We start from the raw sequence: 20,620 nt of genomic DNA, 5'->3' as shown, positions 1-20,620 counted from the left end.
GCAGCCAGGAGTTAAAAGGGGGGTGTTTTTTATTTCTAATATCTTTACTTACATTAGTAAATAGACTTTAGTGAAGATGATTTATGAAGGGGTTATTTATAAAATAAGGTATCTTTATGAGCAACATTAAAATCATTCTACTTTTTATTTAAAGTATCTTTATAGAACTGTGATGTCATATTTGTTGCTATTTCTGCTCCCCTCGTGACCAGAGAAAGACAGAAAATGTAACAGCAGTGTTTGCAGTAGAGGTGAGAGTATGGATCCAAACATCCACAGTATCGATACCAGCAGAGGTATTGGTACTACCAAGATGGGATCGATACTTTGTTTCTATTAGTTCTGCATGTTGCTCGAAAAATTGTGTTAAATAATTTGTTTGGAAATGAAAAAAAAATACACCTCAAACATGCACTATGAAAAAAGATGTCTGAACCTTTCCCTGTTGACTGCCATGTCTGTTCGATTTGTAGCCTATTTAAACAACAGAAGTTGTCCTGAAGAGCTTTAGAGACAGGAACAATTACATTTCAGGTCTTCAAAAAAGCCAACTCACTCACTGCTCTCCTACATGAGCTGCTTTTATAGGTCACAGGTATCGGTATTGATATCGGCAATTTTGGCTCTGTATTTACTTGGTATTACACAGGACTAGTTCGCGGACCATGACTGCAATTAAATAGGCCTCAATTAACCCAATCGCAGCCACTGGATAACAGCAAGTCTGAGGCACACAAAAACCTCTCACACATTAGCGTCTCTTTCCCACAGCACACACTGAGGTGAGCTAACATGCGCTCTGTTATGGGAGATTAACATAAAACTGCAGATATTGGACTCAAATTGCCGAGAACAGCAAAACAAACTTCGGCTCCAGTTAACATTTTATCTAACCAGGATTATTTACTAGATTTATTTACAAGTAAATGCGCTCTTATGGACAGGTGCAGTCTGTGCACCTGTGGCAAATCAAGCCACAGTATGTAGCTTGATTGCTAGCAAGCTAATAATACTAGAGCAAACTATGTACACTAGCAGTGCTACAGCTGGCTAGCTTTGAAGCTGACCCAGTGTAACTTCATTGTCAGTCTTCAGAATGTTTTCTTCTAGCTGTCAGGAACTTCTAATTATTTTACAGAATTATTTAATAATGGCGAGAATATCGAGATTAAAAAGCACTGGCAGCCTCGTTTTGGTGCAGGTGGTAATCTGCTCTCTTTAAAGTCATCTAAGAAACTTGCACGTTACAAATGCACTTCTCTGACTGTGTGCAAGTGTGCACTCAAGTTGGGTAAGTTATCATGGTGCAGTTTACAGGTCTGGGAGCGTGTAGCTGCATTAATAATTGCGCATCTGTGTGGCCCACAATAGAATAATTCTCAGAAACTGTACTGTGTTGAGAAGAAGCCTTGATGCTGCCTGTGGGATGTGCAAAGATCTATATAAGCTACCTTTAGAACGATGACATTTACTAGATGGAGCAGTTATTATAGGTGGGCCACAGAGTCAAGCTTAGCCAGTCCTGGCAGACCAGCTGATCCCAGTACCAGCCCACGTCAGCTGATGGCTCAGATGAGACCTTACTTCACATTCAGTTGTCAGATCTCAAGCCGTGACTTAACCAGTGTCCTATCTTTTGTCAGTGCTGAGTCTCCTTGCTGCTCTCTGCGTGCCTCAGGGTTTGCCTGTTTGCACTTGAAAACATGGAAGTCCCAGAACAGAGCCATACTGTCCCCTATGAATGACTGCAGATGGAAAAGCCGATCTTCTTTGAAACATAACGGTCCTGATTGAAATGTTTCTGTTCTTTTTCATAAATGTTTTAGGCTAGGAGCTGGACTCCCTCAGATCTGCAGTGTATAACCCAGTGAAGGACTTCTGGACAGATGAGTGAACACAGTACAGAACATCCTCTCTCTGACCTTCAAGAGCCTCACTCAACCGAGGCATCTGGCAAGTATTTTCACCCTAAACCTCAAATAAAAAGACAAATAGTGCAGACAAAGTTGAAAATGCACTGAATCTGTTGGATAAATGTGTTCTAGGTTCTGTGTTCTGGGCAACTAATGTGGATGTTTTGTTTTTTTTCTTTTACTTTTAAACATATTAAAGGTGGGCTAGCTTTCATTAAACCCTTTATATACTAGCTGACTACTTGACTGTCACATAAATGACACTGTATGTTGTACCATATGTACGGAGTAGCATCACAACTGAGCAGACAGTGGTAAGGACTCAAATAGTGTCTGTGTTAAATTGTTGGCTAGATTGTGTGTGTGCATACACGCAATTCCCCCTTAGCCGTTAAAAGGCTGATGGTATTTTCATCACCCCACCAGCGGTGTGGGTGGTGTGGATAGCTAAGTTTGTGAATGCGATAACTCGAAAACGAAGCAGCGTACGAGCTTTAAATTGATGCCAGAGGAGTATCTACTAAAAATAGCTGACACACATGAATCTCACTGACCTCAACCAGGTCAGAGGTCAGGTTTTCTGAAAATCTGGTCAATGCCGTAACTCGTGAATGAGGCATCGTAGGACTTTGACATTGATACCATAGATGCAGCTACTAAAAATCTTGGATGAGTTTGAATCTCACAGACCTTGACCTAACCGCCACCTGGCTGCAGCTGCCCCTCCCGGATCCAGGCTCTGCTGGAAGTTTGTTCCTGTTAAAACGTAGTTCTTCCTTCTCACTGTCACCAAATGTTTACTCATAAATTGTCATCTGATAACTGATTGTTGGGATTTTCTCTGTATTATTCTTATAATATAAAGAAGCTTGAGGTGACTGCTTTTGTGATTTGGTTCTATGTAAATACAATTGAATGATTATTGGCTAATATATAAATGGCTTTTTAAAAATTCCCTTATTAGTTGGATTCTACTTTTGCTTTTGCTCGATTTCCAAAATTCTAGTCTTAAGGTGATTTTTTTTTTTTTTTTTTTTTTTTCTTTTTTAACAACCTAATGCTTAAATGTCTTGCTTAGTCAAAAGGTCATACACCTACACTTGGACACGTGTCTGTCTGATTAACAACTAAAAACATCAGGAGATAAAGCTAGTTAACTTTTTATTTTTACTAGAAAAGACTTGAGTCTCATATTTTAAGATTTGCCAGTGTTAGGATGTATTTCTTGGACCTGGCCGCTAGGTGTCACACTTGACCGGAGCATCCAACAAAGCCTCCTACACTGGCATGTTGCTCTCCACAACACCTCTGAGCAAAGATTTTGTTTCAGTTTGTAGTTCCAAGTTACAGCTTGACTTGTTTTTCATATTTAAATATCAGATTGATTAATACAAAAATGTTGAGACACTGTCGACTCGGTTCACTTTTTCTTTTTCTTTTTTTTTTTCCAATTCTGGTTTTCAAACCAACCCAATGTGGCTCCCAGACCCCTAGAATGACAAATGATGTTTGTGCAGGATGATAAGTTGAAAGTCCTTCGTAGTGCAAACCTTCATTGTAAATTGGATATTTAGAGCTGACATAATGAGATAAAGATGCTGATTGGAAAAGCAAATATTTGATCAGGCTGTTCTTTTGAAGAAGCTCTGTTAGCATTAGTGATATAGCATTCACAAGAAAAGTGTTTTATTCTTGGAGAAATAAATGTGCACCTGTGTCACAACTGAGACTGAGACATATGGGGCAGGCAGGGGGGAATAAATGTTTGAGTCTATATTCGATATATGTTATCATTATTAGGAGAATCGTGTAGCTGAGGGTCATGCTCACAGTGCCCGCAGTGCTGTTCTCTCAGCTGCTGCTTGATAACTTGGTGCTGATTGAGACATTAATATTGCATTGATCTGCTGCTTCAGTCGCACGGGGCCACTTCTTTACAACACGTCATGTAAAAGCTCGGTAAGGGGAAGGTCTGCAACCACTGACTTCTCTGTTGATTTAGCTGTCACTTTGTGCTTCGTCCTATATATTTACTTTTAATTTCTGAGCCGTTTCTGCTGTATCTTAATGTCAAATGGTAACCAGCAGACTGACAGTGGAGTATATAAAGAGATTTCATTTCTTTTATTCTAGCATTTGCATGCATCTGAAAAAAAGGAAATTTATATGGATAACTTCAAGGTGGATGTTATGTATGTATAAGATTGGTTTACGCTGAAGAAAATCTCCCACACAGTGCTCCTATATAGATTTCATCTCACTTGAAGTCTGTGTGTGTGTCACAGTGGACATTTCATATTAGACTATTTATCTAAAACAACAAACGCCTTCCCTGGCGAGGCATGACAAGTCTTTGAAACACTGCAGGAGACCAAACAGTAAGGCTTACACCTATAAACATCACACATGAGAGCAGTGATTCTGCCTGAGATTTTTTTTTTCTTCAATTTATTTGGCCTGTTAATGACAGGCTATCGGATTCCTATCTCCCTTTCCTGCTCTCCCTCCCCTCTCCTGCTCCCCGCTGTAGCCTGGAGGACTGTTTTGGCGAGCATCTGGAGGCAGGCTGTTTGAATAGGCTTCATTCTTGCAGGGCCTTGTGCTCCAGCGAGCGCACTCGGGGCATGGATGCTTGGCCGTAGTCCGTAGATGAGGCAGAGCTGGGGGGGAGAGGGAGAAACAAAAGGAAGCCTGCAAAACGCAGCCGTTTACACTGGTTGTGAATTTCCCCATGCTGGAGTATTTGCTTCTATGCACAAAATCAATATAAAGTGCCGTCTCCGTTTCCTGTCTTCCTCCCTTTCCCCTTTTTTGTTTTACTCCTAATAGACATGGGGAAAAAAATTTCTTCATATGTGGGGGGGGGGTGGGAATCTTAAATAGCCAACAGTGCTCTGCAGCCTTTTCCTGCACAGTGGTAATGGGAGATGGGGTGGTGTAGCGTCAGATTTGGTGAATGTGCTTGCGGAGCAGCTGAGGAAGTCTATTTTCTATTTTGCAGGATGCTTGTGGACAACTGTGGTCTTAAACCTCAGCCACCAAGTGATTGCCTTGTTGCCTTTCATAGCCTTGTGCAATTTCCCTGGGGTGAAGGGAGAGGATTGCTTCAGAGCGCTTTGGATGTTTACATTTAGAAGGTTTTCAATGAATTTAAAAGGAGTGTAATTTGTTGGTTTAGTCGTTTTTAGTTTTTTTTTCTTTCCTTTTTTTTAAATTGGAAATCTCAAAACTGTTGACCTGCCACGAGAGCATCCAGAGATTTAGTTAAGAAATTGTTCACACGTCCTATCGCACCAAAATATAGTGGTAATCTTTTCGAAATGTTGAAAGCCCTTAATCTCGAGTAAAATCCTCTCGTAATCTGGTGACAAAAATTGGAGTGCATCGAAGACTTTGGCACTTCTTTCCTCGCTGACGGTGTGGCTGTGAATATGGGACCTACATGTGCCCTTGCTCTGTGCTGCCTCTGATTTTTGGATGAGGGTGTTTGTCTGTGTAGAGAAGCTGTGGCTCGGCCAGCGCTGACGTGTAGAGGGTAATGGGATTGTAAGTGTCCGGCAGTAGGGAGAGGTAATGAAATGAAGGACCAGCACTCTCAGAACGAGAAGTGTTCACTGACAGCCGCATGAGTTGATGTGCATTAGGTTGTGTGTGTTTGTGTGTGTGTGTGTGTGTGTGTGTGTGTGTGTGTGTGTGTGTGTGTGTGTGTGTGTGTGTGTGTGTGTGTGTGTGTGTGTGTTTTCACACACGTGGGAATGTTTGCGTATAATAACATGCGCTTGCGCCCGTGCAGAAACGGTGCTTTCAGAGCCTCGCTGCTCCTGCTGACAGTCTGACGGCCTGACGGGATCCTCTGAGTTAGTGTTTGCTAACTGTTATTAGCTCTGTGGGTTTGTGGTGACAGACAGAAACCTCAGGATGACAACATAACTGTAGCATGTCATAGCAGTGAAGGCGTGACCAGCTCTTCTATTTCCTCCTCTGCTGATAGTTGTTATCTCTGAATGCAGGGTGATGCTTGCCACTGCGGCTGTCCAAACATCCATTCTGTCCGCTTGCGTGATGCATGTTCCTGGGTGATAGTGCTGTAACTAAGCTTTAAGAAAAAGGTTATTGGCTGCCAGAGCACAATTTTGAACTATAATCATATCATAGGTAATGAACTTTTTGGGCTATCTAAACAAAAAAAAAAAGAAAGGAAAAAAAAGAAATTCATCTTGTTGTTATATCATATTCCTGCCAATTGTTCTATGGTCATTCTGTGAATCTCTCTCATTCTCATTTGAAATCATTATATCAGTGCATAAGCCCATATATATGCCATTGTGATTTGGTTTGGAGAGCAGAAATGGCAGATTGATCTCAAATCCACCGGAGTAGATTATCTACTCATCTCTAAAGCTCGTGCATCGAGGGCTCCTCATAATTGCCGCTTGTGGTTTAGAAGGCAGAGTGCCCAGCTTGCCTATGGTGAGGAGAACAGGACCGATCTGCTTGCACAATGCCAACCGTGTCTGCTTATTAAAAGTGCGTTTGACCCCTGTGTTTTTTTTTTTTTGTTTTTTTTTGGGGGGGGGGGGGGGGGGGGGTTGTTTTTTTTCCTCCCCCTGTGTTCCTCTTCTTATTTTATTCTATCTGATTGATGTTCACTGGGGTCGCCTAAGCCTATGCGGGGATCACTGTGCAGTGTGGAGGCGGCTAAATGTTTACATGCATTCATTTGATTTTACACAGGGGTCCACTGGCCCCAGTCCAGGGTGTTCCGGCAGTCTCAGCCACATGTTGTCCTTTTTTACATATGTTGTCTGAAGGTCAGACCACCAGGTTTAGGAGGCTGGTTAGGAAGCACAAATGCTCTTTGTGGATGGATCCTTAGTTCGTGGTGGGTTGCGGAGCATGTATGTTAGTCATGTTTCTTGTCTGATGATAGTAACCTGACAGATGTGACAGTACAATATGTTCAGTCACACTGGAGCCAAAATAACAGCGAGCTTGAAAAAGAGAACAGGAGTGACAGGAAACAGCTTTTTTAAATTTTTTTTAATTTTTTTTTTTAGGGGGGGGATAGAAAGGGAGGCTGCGAAGAACCATTAGATGATTTTACTGATATTTAGCTTGCATATAAAACATTAAACACAAATTCACAATCCATTCTCATTCTGACATGCTTCCTGTGACAACTCCTCCCCCTTTTGAAGTCAAAAGGTCCGATTGGATCCTTTTGATGTGCTGATTCTGGCCAATGGGAGGTATGTTTGTTATAGAAAAGTGTGGAATCTGAGAGCGGTGTTTTCATTAATAAGAATACTTTATATTAACAAGAAAATGTTTGATTAAAGTTGCAAGCAAAATACCTTCTTGAGGATAACACAGCAGTAATAAATGCCTCCGTGCTATTTAGTTCACATATAGATAAAATTTTAGTGTTCCCAAATAGATTTAACATAAAACAGGTAGAGTGTGTGTGTGTGTCTGACTTGTAGTATAGTTCTTGGCGACAGTGGGAAGGGAAAAACTCCCTTTTCACAGGAAGAAACCTCCAGCAGGTTCAGGGAGGGAGAGCTATGTGCTGTGACTGGTTGCAGGTGGAGGACAGGACAAAAAACACTGTGGAAATGTAGAGTGGTGTATAAACGCATAGAGAGTGAAAAGAGTTGAGTAAAGAAAAAACACTCAGGGCATCATGAAAGGCCCCCAGCAGCCTATGAGTAACTAAGGCAGGATTCAGATTATTTGATCCATTCTCTTAAACTCTTAAAGGTAGAGAGGGTGTCTGGTAGCCTGGTAGGAAAGTTGACTGTGTTGTGCTGATGCAGTGATTTCTTTGAGGTCAGCGCAGCAGAGTTTAAGACGATGTGCCAAAGAGTTCCCGGGTGTTACAGCAGCAGCTACGTCTCAGCACTGTTAGAATTCACTAAATGATTTAACAGCTTTCCATTGATCCACCTGGTAAACATTCATTGCTTTCAAAAAGATTTTCCACTTTGTTCAGAGATCTTCTCTCTCTCTCTCTCTCTCTCTCTCTCTCTCTCTCTCTCTCTCTCTCTCTCTCTCTCTCTCTCTCTCTCTCTCATGCTTATGCATTGGAATGCGCGTGTGTGTGTTTGAATTGAAAGTTAACAGGCGGGTGGGGGTGGGGTAACTGATTGGAGTCTGAGTGAACGAGTGTTGGCAGAATGTGGTTGAGACTAAGCGAAGAATGGGACAGAGAACAGACAGTGTGGTAGTAAGACATAGAAATGAAGGATTGTCTGCTATTTCTCTCACCCATTAACCAGACGCGACCATTGTTGCGCTCACTTCCCGCTGGCGCACTGCTGCCCTGACTGACAGCCCGACAAGCCGCCTCTGTAGGTCTGCCACATGGTGGGCTGATGAATGGGGAATGCAAAACGTCACTGTTTTCTAAAAACGGCTTACCTCGACTCTTTCTCTTGCTAAAAGCTTTCACCTGCGCTTCACTTAACACTTAGTTTGGTAATTGCGTTTGCTTCAAAGCTCTGAGCCTGAAATGAAATGTGTGCCTGTGTATTTGTTGATTTCTAAGGTGGTAATGTAACATTTTAGGTCATGTTCTTGATATGTTATACTGGTATTCTTCCCTTTTTTGCATGCGTGAAGCTTGTTTGTCTCTAGTAATAAGTATATGTTTATACTTGTACAACAAAAAAAACATCTGTGTGCAGTACCACATGTTAAAGGCCCACAGGAACAGTGGTGAGTCGCAAGTATAATGTCTGGCACCCCATTACGAAACCCTGTTGAGCGCAGCCCCATCCCCACCTCGAGAGTCGCCACATGCACCCGCTGCCTCGGCACAGCAGTGGGGAACGTGCAACGAGAGACGAGATGTGTTGAACAACTCTCACAGGCGGAGGCCATCTCATGGAATTCCAGAGCCGGAGCAGGAGGCTGAGAGGAGGCTGCTGGGGTAACAATGGCCAGGGACATCTGTCATGCGTGGCTGCACTCCCCTTTGCTTACAATAGGTCCGGGGGACCAGCCAGTGCTGTCTTTCATTTCTCTCCCCTCCTTTCCGGGGACACTTCTGTCCCTTACAATGGGCCTTTTGTCCCCTCCCCGCTTTTTGCCAACATTTAACCCCTCGAAGCTGCTCCTTTTTCGGCCCCTTCTTTCTGTCTCCGCTAGAAAACAAAACTTATTTGAAACCGCGACTATTCATTTACCTCCCTCTGCTTCTGTATGTCATTATGACTTTTTAGCTCTGTCCCTGGCAGTGCGCTATGCGCTCTGCATGAGTGTGTCAAAACCCTCTTTGAAAGCAAGTGGGAAATTGGCAGAGGATGGAAATGATGGTCTACAAATAGGAATGAAATGAAAGCCTCAAAGTCCAGCACTCACTTAGCACCAAATGTGAGCCTATTGTCTTCAATGAAAGATGGCAGTAGCCTCTGGCACTGCAGGCACTGTACCGGCTCTGTGCTGTAACCTCACTGGTGTCCCCTGCTAACTAACTTCATTGTGTTACATCCAGGTAGCCAGGACGCCAAGAGGCTGTCATCACACACTTACTGCCCGTTGATGTGACGCAAATCACTTTCCTGTGTGATATCTGATTGATTATTAAACCCATGATGATGTTAGGGCCACAGCTCTGCACTGGCTTCAATGTAATTATACTCAAAGCTGTCTGTTTCTCAGTGTTTTCAACACTCATCAGCCTGATGTAAATTGCAAATTGATTTTTTTTTCCCCAAGCCTCTCATTCTTAAGGACTTAAAGGGTTCTTGCTGGTCTATAATTGATTGGTCAGATTGCAATTTATTATTGCTGTCAGCAACAAGACTTTTCAAGGGGAAACTTGGCAGTCTGAGTAATCTGGGCTCATCACTTCTGTTGTGCCAACTTGACAAATATAAAATCATGTCTACATTCCCAAATGCACTGAGTAGCTCCTTGGTTGTTGGTGCCAGACAGGCTGGTCTGAGTGTTTCAGAAACTGCTGATCTACTGGGATTTTTCTCACACAACCTTCTCTAGGGTTTATAGAGAGAGGCCCCCAAAAGAGAAAATGTCTAGTGAGCACCAGCTCTCTGGGGAAAAATGCTTTGAGCTGATGGGAAGGTTAAAGTAAGAAAATTAGGGATTTGTTACATCTAAGTAAGCAGAAGAGCATCTCTGAATGCACAACATGCTGAACCTTGAAGCAGATGGGCTACAGCAGCAATCTGATGGACCTCAATTTCTGCTGTAACATTTGGAATATAGAGTAATTTCTTGGCATTGTTGCTGACCCTCTCCATCCTTTTATGACCAGTGTACCCATTGCCTGGTGGCAGCAGCCAGTGGTACTTGATGTACTTAAATGGCCTCCACAATCACCAGCTCTCAATCTAGCAGAGCGTCTTTGGGATGTGGTGGAATGGGAGCTGTATCATGGATGTGCATGAATGTGGACCAGGATCTGTTAAGAGCACCTTGTTAAGTCTGTGCCGCAAAGAGTTAAGGCAGTTCTGACAGAGACTTTAAGGTAGGAAGTTGTTGGAACAAAACTTAGTTCCCCTTTCACTAGGATTTAATTCTTTAACTTTTTTTGAACTCCTTCTTTCCCACCTTTTTGATTCCAGACTGGATGTGCCCCAGTTGCTTTGGTTTTCTTTTACGCTAAAGGTTTTGTTTTGGATTCCAGCCAAGTAACATTCTTAGACAGGAAGTAGCTGATTTTTGCCCATGTTTCCTGTTTATTGTTAAGTTGCTGAAGTAATGCTCTCAAATAAAGCTGCAAGACCCTGGAAGCCAAGTTTTTAGTCAATATTTTGGTTTGTTCACAGGAACCTATTATCCCATCTTTAAATCTTTCTCTTAAACACCTTTTGTGTGATCTTATCTTTGTGTGAGGTTTTTTCTTTTCCCCCTGGATGGTGACTGTGGAGTTCGGTGTTAGGCAATATCCTAACTGTCATTGAAACTCAGCAAAGGGGTTATCAGCGGACATCTAAGTCTGAAGAACTTGTCTCTGTTTTTCAAGGCTAGATTGTTCACTGTGCATTGTTTCAGGAAGAAAGGCTACTGCAGCACTGATTGGTGGTCTGACAGCATTCTGTAAAACTATTGTACTGTGCATCCTTGTTACTGCTGGTCATTGATCTTCAGATATCCTTTTTCTTTTGTCGACTGTCACAATCAGGTTTCTCGACTCCTTTAGCAGTCATTTCCCACGTACAGTCAGTTGCAGAGTTGCAGATGATCAAAAACTGGGAAAATCATGATGATCACATTATTTTATGAGCATGTTCACGCAGTTCGGTTGGTTAGAAGTCACAAATGTCCTTAAATTTTTCAAATATTACATTTTTTCTTACTTAATTGTGGTTTTAATGCAATTATTGGGAGAGATTAGGCAAGCATGTGATGTTGCACAGGGGTGTACTCACTTCTGTTGTTTATAACTTCCCGGGCTTGCAGTCACTTGTTTCACTCGGCCCTGCACCATAATGGAGTCACTGGCTAGCTGGACTGCTGTGTCCTGTCCTGGCAGATAATTGCTGCCAGCTGCCCATGGGTCGAGGGAACAAAGGCCTGTTTGAAAAGGTGATCTTGTTGATTGGAGAAGCTGTCCACCCTCCTTTAATAGGATATGCATCACATGAGATCTGGCATCTGTGTACAGTGCTGCCTCTTTCTCGCACATGTCCCCTGGGTCCAGCACGTTTTTGTAACGCCAGACCTTGAGTTGTTTCAACCGGACAGCGAAATTAACTCTGAGAGTGAATATCAGGGCAGTCTGAGCGGGGAATAGGGTGAAGGTGGTGCAGGTCATTTCACGTAGTTGGAGCGAAAGCCTAGGGGGTGAAATTTTATTATTGTCACAATTCCTGACTTGACACATTTGCAGTCATTTTAGATTGCATTAATATTTGCCAAACCTTTTGACAACAACTTCATATATTTGGGAACATCTGATGTGGGTTTTCAGTCTCTGTGCATACCTTTTTTAACTATCTCTTAAAGGAGGAGGAAGGGTTTTAGAAAGCAAATATTTCATGTGAATGGCTGAGTCAGTAGTTGGAGATAACATTCTTGTCTTTTCCCTGTCAGCATAAATATTTAAGTGAAGCTGTCAGCAGCGCTCCCTTACTTCCATCCTCTCTCAGAGGAAAGAGAAAAACAAGAGAAGAGGGGATAAGTCAGAGAGCGAGATAAAGGCCTCTTTTCTGTCTGCATCACTGTGCTCTCTGGCTATAACCAGGACCACTCACATGCTGGTAGGACCTGTGTGTGTCTAACACCTCTCAGTGCTGTTTAGCTGATCGAACGGCCCTCCAGGCGTCCTGTTATGACAGCTCACTCTCCACCTTGTGAGACCTCATCTGGGGCGTGTTCTGACAGGGTGGCCTCTTGAAATATCTCTGATGAGAGTCGAGCACAGATTTCTATCATTCTCCTGCTGCTCACTGTCACTCTCGCTTTATTTCTTTGTTACAGTGCATGCATGCATGTCTGCTGTTGGTTTGTCTTTTTGCACATTGTGATTTCATCAGGAAAAAAATGCCCTATTGTGGCAATAACGGAACAATAAGTTATACATAAGGATTTTATTTTTAATGCGTTCAGTTTTATTAGAGAGATTTAATATGAGCTGCAAATATCCTTTAACTGCTAAACAAAGGAAATAAAATGCAGAACACAATGAACGACACAAAGTCACCCCTCTGCAGCACTAGTACTGACTGACATTGTGAAGGTGAGATAAGAAAATCAGAGCAGTAAAAATGTCCTTGACTGAGCTCTGGCCCGGCCATAGTTAACCGATCAACCAGCACCATCTGTGACAACCCCAGAAGCAATTATCTCATATCACATCCTCACTGACCATCTGTATTAAAACCTTCTCAAAACACCTGAGATTAACCCACCCTCTCACCGCGTTCTGCCATAATCCCGCCTGTCTACCAGTTCTCGGTTTTTTTTCTCCTGCGTGGTTGAGCCAATAGTGTGGGCTGGTTCAGGGTCAGCCTTCACCTTGTTGTATAAATTCAGCCTGCTGCTGCCAGTGGCCTGGTCTCCAATAATAACTACGGCTGTCATAAAATTAATACAGACAGAGGCAGAGTGATGGGGTCTGTTGGTTGTAAAAGAAGCATCACGGACCTGAAGGTCAGCAGTCGGACACGAACACCCCCCCCCCCCCCCCCCCCCCCCCCCCCCCCCCCCAGGTGAACTTCAGTTTTTGTTAACTGATGCCAGTTACGATAATATGTAGAATTTTAAGGTGGAGCTATCGTCAGGAGTTCAAGGACTTCAGACAGACGATAATCAGCAGTGCTCCTGCTCTTTGACTAGCTGGTTTTATCCTTGGAGTTCACAAGCTTTCAACCAGGAATGTGATCCAGTCTTCCTGCTGGACTGAATACCTCATTACACCGGTCCTTTTGAATTCCATTTGCATTTCAAGCCTTTGTGTATTTGGTCAAGGGTAGTGGCAGATCCACCCGGAATATGCCAATTCAGAATTATTCAGTGGATGTACATCCAGCAAGACGCCCTCGACACGGAGGTGGTACAACTCCTACTAGTTAGTCCAGAAGCAAACAATCTATTTTAAAGGATGGCAGGATATTGCCAAGGAAAATGATAGCTTTGCTCCTCTGCCGTGCTGCTTCCTGGGTAATGATGTAGATTATTAGTTATTGTAATTTCAGAACAGTGTGTCTGAGCACTCTGTCTCAAAAATGGTTAAATCGCTTAAGGTAAAGAGTGATATGTCTGAGATGTCTTACTTTAAAATTCTTGAGTTGTTCCATGAGCACTAGAAGAAGGAAAAAAAATCAATATATTTTGATCTTTTCAAACACAGCTTTAGATCTAGACATTTTGAAATGTCTTGCTAAAAAGAGTTTAATTCTTCTCCAAGTAAAGAGAGATCAGTTCGTGTATTGCCGCTCTCTGTTTGCTGCGCCTTCATCTTAGAAAATGAACAGACCTTCAGAGTGCAGAGGGCTACATAGACAGCTTGCACACTTGTGATGATGTCAAAATGAAATGCTGCTGACAAAGAGCAGAGCTGCCATGGCTCATTGAAAATCGGCTGTGAATAGGGAGATGGAATTCAGTCCGGTCTCATACACATGGCTTGATTGTGTAAAATGTTTTCACTCACTGCTGGACAATGCTCAAGGCTATCCTCTTTATGTACACTGCCCTTGTGTTCTGAGCTGCAGCCTGTGAAAGCTGCATCGATTTAAGCGTGCTGTATAATACAAGCTCATATGGAAATGGTGTCAACGTACTCCTTTCATCCCTCCGCGAGCGGAATTTGCTATCCCATATTGTTTCATTGTGGCTAGAAGGCCAACAAAACGGTGTTGAATCTGGGCTAGACTCCCTGTACCTCCCCTGTGCATGTTCTTTTCTCTTTGGTGGGGCCATTAAGCTATCAAAGATGTGGCCTGTAAAGAAATGAAACATTGTCCAGAGAGTGGGAGAATTCTTCTGAGCTGGGGGAGGATGGGCAGAGAGGTGTGTGTGTGTGTGTGTGTTGGGGGGATTAGAGAGAAGGTTTTTAGGTGGAGGAGAGGGGAGCCGATGATGATGGACAGACATGGGGGAGACCACCCCCCCACACCTCAGTATCAAAGCAGCAGGAATGTAGAGCAGGCTGGTAGGACCTGGAACGCTCTCCTAAACCTCAGATCTGATGTGATGTGTGAAGTGGAGGGGTGAGTTAGAGCTTAGCGCTGCATACAGCAGCTGAGATACAAAGCAGGGACATAGACATACAGCTGCTTACCAGACCTGCTTGTTAAACCAGTGTTTAAATGTTACTTTAGGAGTACAGTAATCAGTGTTTTGCTATGTTGATGTTTTTGTTGCTTGAGCATATGATGCACTTATACCTATACAGAATACCTTGGAACGTCAATAAATCTTTTAACCCCTTGGTGCCTCGTACAAAATTCAGATCCCATATCTATTTAGCCAGAAAAGGCAACCTATAGTCAATAAAATAACAAACTGCCATTTGCCCAAATGAACATTTCCATAGAGGCACCTCACAATTTCCAATTTCATGATAAACACGTTACTAAGCCTCCAATTCTAAGAGGAACCATGAGGTCACTGAGCACCTGATTATGTAAACATTATACGGTAACTTTAGCTTAGTGAATATGATAAAATCACATGTTTAGTTTAAGCACATTGCAGTGATGTAGCTCTACATAATTTGTTTGGGGATTATCAAAGTATTCTGATTATGGTTTTCTTTTTAACCTCCTAGGACCCGAACTCTTTCATAGCATGCATTTTTAATTTCTCTTTGCTATTTGGGCTGATTGGGACCTGATGAATGTAAAAACAAAGAATTACCTGATATTTATTTTTTTCCTGATTTTTGTTTTTGACAAAAATGAGATCCACATATGAGGACATTTTTTTTTTAAAATTTCGATAGAACAGTGACAGTATAATGTCCTCGTAAGTGGATATCAGGCCCTTGTAGAGCAAAATCTAGTATTTTGGTCTAGACAATCCAAAATGTGATGTCCACATATGTGGACGCCAGGTCCTATGAGGATAATCCAGAATTGTAATGCAAACTGGCACTTTCTTTTACCTGATGTTTGGTGTAAGAGAAGAATTTTCAAGCCATGCTGCCACACACTGTAAATGATTGGGAATTGGGAGGAAGCGGAGAAAGATTTTTTTTTTTATTCCCCCCCCCCATCTTATGCATACATCAAGGTGTAATCAGCATGCATATGAAAATCTGCTCAAGAGCATCACTGTGGCATTTATTCATTTATATATAAACTAAAAAGGAGTGGGCTAAGGCAGATCCCTGTGGAACACCAGCTTTAGAAGTTAGAAAAGCTGGTTTTTCATTATTAATGAAGGCACAGCATTTCTAATTAGAAAAGATTTGAACCATTATAAGATTTTATCAGAAAATTAAAGCTTCAAAAGTTGAAGGGATAAGAATGTTGTGATTTAATTTATGAACTTAAATCACTAAGTCCAGAAGGCTAAGCCAACTACTACATGTTTCTCTGCCGATTTTTTTTTTTTTTTTATTCTTTTAATTTTAATTTATTTTTGACTTCTTTAATTTAAAAATAAGGTGGAAGTAAGAAGTCACTGGATTAATGAAGCTGGAACTCAGATTTTAGTTGATGCATAATAGTATTCGATTCATTGTAATTCATGAACTGATGAGCTACGATTGTGGTTTTTTTTTTTTTTGTTTGTTTGTTTGTTTTTTTCTCCTCCTCCATCACTTTGGAAAATATAGGTACAATGCTAATTGACCTAAATTGCCTGCCTGTTCAGCTGTGCCTCACTTTAAAACTGGAATCGCCTGTGCTTAATTCTGTTTATTGGGAATGTAGTGAGGAGTCGGAGCTGTGCTGTTTAATTGACTGGGACAACTCTCCATCCTTGCGTGGGGTCACGAGCTGGCTGGAGACTTTGTGCCTCCACACCATTTTGCTTTTCACTAATAGACAAAGCCCAGCTCTTCCTGTGCTCAATCACAACCAGAGAGATGCACATGGAGTGTATCTCCGTGGATACGCTCATATCCCTGTGCGCTCATGGACAGAGACAGACAGGGAAGGTAGTACAGCGCTGTCTGTGTTTAGCTATTACAGAGATCCCCAAAGCTTTTACAGCATCGGTCCAATTATGGCTATACATCCGCTTCTGCTTAAGTCCATTTGCTTTTACTTAATGCCCAAACAATTCCCTGATGCTTTGTTCTTTACTCCAAATACAAATCACTCTATCCCTCTCTTTTTCTCTCTCCAGGCTGAATGGCTCCTTGCCCTTTTTCTCCACTTCCCACTGAACATGTAAGCTGCTTCCCACCACTGGCTGTGGGGTCATTAGACCACAGGAAATTTTGTTTTTATTTTTATTTTCCAATCCTGTTCTTTTATTTTATCTTTGCCTGGAACAAAGGGAAAACATTCAATAGTTATTGATTTGGAGACGTCTAACTTTTACTGGAGATCCCATTTAATCACAAAAGCTGATTTATAGTAGGCCCTCTGACAATCCCATTAAATTGCTGTCTAGCTAATCAAGTCAATTCTTTCTCCTCGAGGACTAATCTTTTATAGGGACAGCAGAACAAATCCTGTCGGTAACAGGATTGGGAGGAAACTGGAAGGTTTCAGCGCTGCCTCACCTTACCGTAAATATGAGGCGGGGGGAGTCACAAGAGTTCGTGTTTGTTACTATACGTTTAGTCAGCTAAAAAATTTGGCTTCACTAGTAAAAGGAAATACATCGGTGACTTTTTTTCTTTTTTCTTTTTTTTTTTGGGTGTAGAAGTGTTACCACTATCCATCAGTAGCTTTACAAAATGTTTTACTTTTTTTAAAAATTGAAATTTGAAATGAATTATAGATGAAACGGCAAAATGGAACAAAGCAGTTCAAAGACAGAGTGAGGTGTATAATGCAATTTGTATAGTAAGTTATTGGATAATAGTTACTTGCCAAATGTCCAGTACACTCTGTCTGGTTCATATCAAGTCACTATCACTTTCTTTAGATATGAGGTCCCATTGCTCCTTAATATTCTTATTTACACAATTAAGCCTTCCAAACATCTTCCAAGCATCCCGGTCCACATTGTCAGTGTCTGAGTTTAAGATTCTTTCCAAAACTTAAGAATCCATCTGGCACAAAACACTAAACCTACCATCAAAACTCCAAACCTACCATCAAAACTCCCATTACATACTTATTCAGCTGTGATAGGACACCCCTGTCCCCAAGCAAGACAGTCTTGGTGACCTGGGCAAATTGCATTTCAATAGTTGGTCCATATAATCCAACAAATCTCTCCAAAATGGAGAAACTTTGGAACACTAACATTTTGCAATCCAATATGGTACCAATATTGAAAGCAGTTTGCAAACACTGTAAAATGTCATCTTCATTTTATACTTTAACCAAATTTCAGCTGTCAGGTCGAGTGTGCTTCTGTGGTGGATTAACTGTTTGGGGGGGGGGGGGCTTATAAACCTGCATGTGTCCTTTTTTGGTGTGCAGCTTCAGATTTGAGTGAGGTGATGGCAGACCCAGAAGCCCTTAGCCTTATAATGAAATTGTTCTAGTGAATCTGTTTTCTGCCTGCTTGTCGTGGTGCTAGCACTTCTTTATGAGTCACTGACCCACTGGGATTCACCTCATCTACTAAATGAGGTGAAAACCCAAAAGAAATCATGGAAACCTGGAGACGCATGGCTGAATTTTATGATGTGCTGATAAAATTTCACTAGCTCTTGTCTCATAACATCAGGAAAGTTACAACTGAAGATGTTATTGCTTTGTGTGCTCCCACTTCGTTTCGCGACGTCAAACCCGTCTTAATTCTTTTTACGTAATTAAATATTTACTTGTCTAAACTCCGTGTACTTCACCATTTTGCGCAAATCCAACATCACACACATAACATTGCTTTCCTTATGTGGAACCCCCCACCACCACCACCACCCCAACCCCAGCATCATTTCCTTGTCATTCTTTTTGTGAAAGAAAATGTCACTTCTAACATTTCCATTAGAGCAAAAATGATGTTATTCCAAATTGTATGTGGTGGAGAGCTATAATTGCTTGCTGTCGCAGTACCTTTAGGAATTCAATACTGTCAATAGAACTGCATTCTGTCATTTACTATTAGTTGAGCGTGCTGCTTTTTGAATGTCATTTGCAGTAAAACACTAAGTGGGCTGCAGGGTATCTACCTATAGTGTGTTTTCCTTCAGTATGATACATTTCTGTGTATTCCCCACTTCTTATTTATATACCCACAAAAAACTAGTCTAATCATTAATTTGATTTAGGACAGTTTTGCTCTGCTACACAAATGAATATAGGATATAGTTATGTAAGCTTAAAGTATATTGTAATGGAAGACCGTATAATATTATTGTTGTTGTTGTTGTTGTTGTTGTTATTATTGTAACCTGAGTAGATCCAGGCCTGACAGGACTCACACAGGACAGAATGTCTCCTTTGCAGCCAGAAGTCCAGCTCAGCACCTCTGGACCTCAGTGGAGCGACCATTGATTTGATCTCCTCGCTCATTCCTCGATTGACACAGATACACTGTGTCACGGCTCCTTGGCGGGATAAATCTAAGTCTGTCTAAACAGGCCCACTGTCAGCAGACATTTTAAGTTTGTTTTTTTCTTCTTTTTTTTTTCCACCCCTCTGTGGTGTTTATGGAGATTTTCAGCTCATAGTTCAATAGCAGCCTTGCTTTGCTTTGGATGGTGATTGCTTTTCTCCCTGCTCATTTGCATACTAAGAGTGGGTTCCCACTGAAAAGATCCAGGTAATCTATGTGTGGCTGCTGCCAGGAAGACTCTGTCGATTCCATTAAAGGTGGGGCCAGATGTTTGTCATTACCTTTATTGATAACCACGGGGTCAATACTGTGATTTATTCTGCTGGGATAGGGCTAAGCTTTAGTCACAAGTTTCACCAGAGCCTGATCAATAGTACACAATGGACAAGTACAACATGCCCACACGTGAACTGAGAGCCTCAGCAAAGCTATAAATCTGTCACAAAGTTTTGTGCTTAGGTGCACATAGCAACCACATAGAAACCATAAAAACAGCTGGGTGGGGTTTTTTTTTAGTTTTTTTTTTTTTTTTAAGTGTATTTATTTCTACCTGAAATCCCACATCCTGTGGATGTGTGTGTCACTTATTTTTCTTTCTATTGGTCCCCTTCACTGGGCGCTCTTTCACTGATTTCGTCTCTCTTCAAAAAAAAAAAAACTCAACAAATTGCACCATGGTTATTGTTTCTTTAGTTTTCTACTTATTAATCATAAAGCAGTATTTATTTGTTTTTAATGCGAGACTTAACCCATTTAAAGAAATCTGACAAGTATTTTCAGATTAAACATTAAATTTCACTGTTGCTCATGAAGTGTAATGGTGAAGTCAGTGCAGCTGTTTGTTTAAGGCATTGTGACCAGCACTGGACATTCCTCTGGTGGTTGTGGTCTGTAGGAGGAGGGCACTGTCTGTACCCTCTGAATAGACGCTGAGTCGCCGAACTGGACCAAAATGTAATTACCTCTAGCTCACAATGTCACACTGCAGACCAGAGCCTGACAGCAGCCTCAAAATGAAACACGCTGGGATTGAATTAACCTCCAGCTGGGAGTGAGTGAGAGTGTGTGTGTGGTGCTGTGTGATTTGAACTGTTCGTACACCTTTTTTCATGAGTGCGATTCTGAGATTTTTCTGAGAACTTACACTGTCACACTATTATATAGCACAGAATCTGTTTTCTAAAATGCTTGGGCAAGCAGTGCTGTTTTGTGGCGCTCTGTGACTTTTGGCCCAGCCAGCCAACTATAGAAATCAGCCACTGAATAGTGAAATGCAGTGCTCTGGGGGAAAAGAAGGGGGAGAAAAAAACTGAGCACACATACAAATGTTCTCTCTGCCTGAGCTTTTTAGATGCATTGATATGATAAGCTGATAGATTTGGAGCTATTAGAGTCAGTCTCTTTCTGTCAGTGACAGTAATTTGCTGCTCTCAGTATAAACCTTTTTGTCACAGTCTTTAACATCAAACTGATTTTATCCAGAGATTTATGGAGATTGATTCATATTTTCATCATGTAATTTGTTCTCTGAATGTGTGTTGTATGGGCTGGCTGGAATAGAATAACGTAATGTGATGGGGAATTAAATGAGCCATTAATCTGGCAGA

At 41.7% G+C, this 20,620-nt stretch overlaps 1 protein-coding gene across 1 annotated transcript in view; it reads left to right on the top strand.

Moving 5' to 3' along the window:
• Nucleotides 1-5,412: 5,412 nt before the first annotated feature.
• The window catches only part of fignl2 (fidgetin like 2), a 42,888-nt gene continuing 27,680 nt past the window's right edge, over nucleotides 5,413-20,620 (top strand). The window contains exon 1 of the mRNA XM_063463323.1: nucleotides 5,413-5,459. The gene's annotated coding sequence lies outside the window, so the exon portion shown is untranslated. The remainder of the gene's footprint in view (nucleotides 5,460-20,620) is intronic.

The sequence above is a fragment of the Pelmatolapia mariae genome, linkage group LG20 (assembly GCF_036321145.2).
Source record: "Pelmatolapia mariae isolate MD_Pm_ZW linkage group LG20, Pm_UMD_F_2, whole genome shotgun sequence".
Lineage (NCBI taxonomy): Eukaryota > Metazoa > Chordata > Actinopteri > Cichliformes > Cichlidae > Pelmatolapia > Pelmatolapia mariae.
This window is presented reverse-complemented; position numbering and strand designations above follow the sequence as displayed.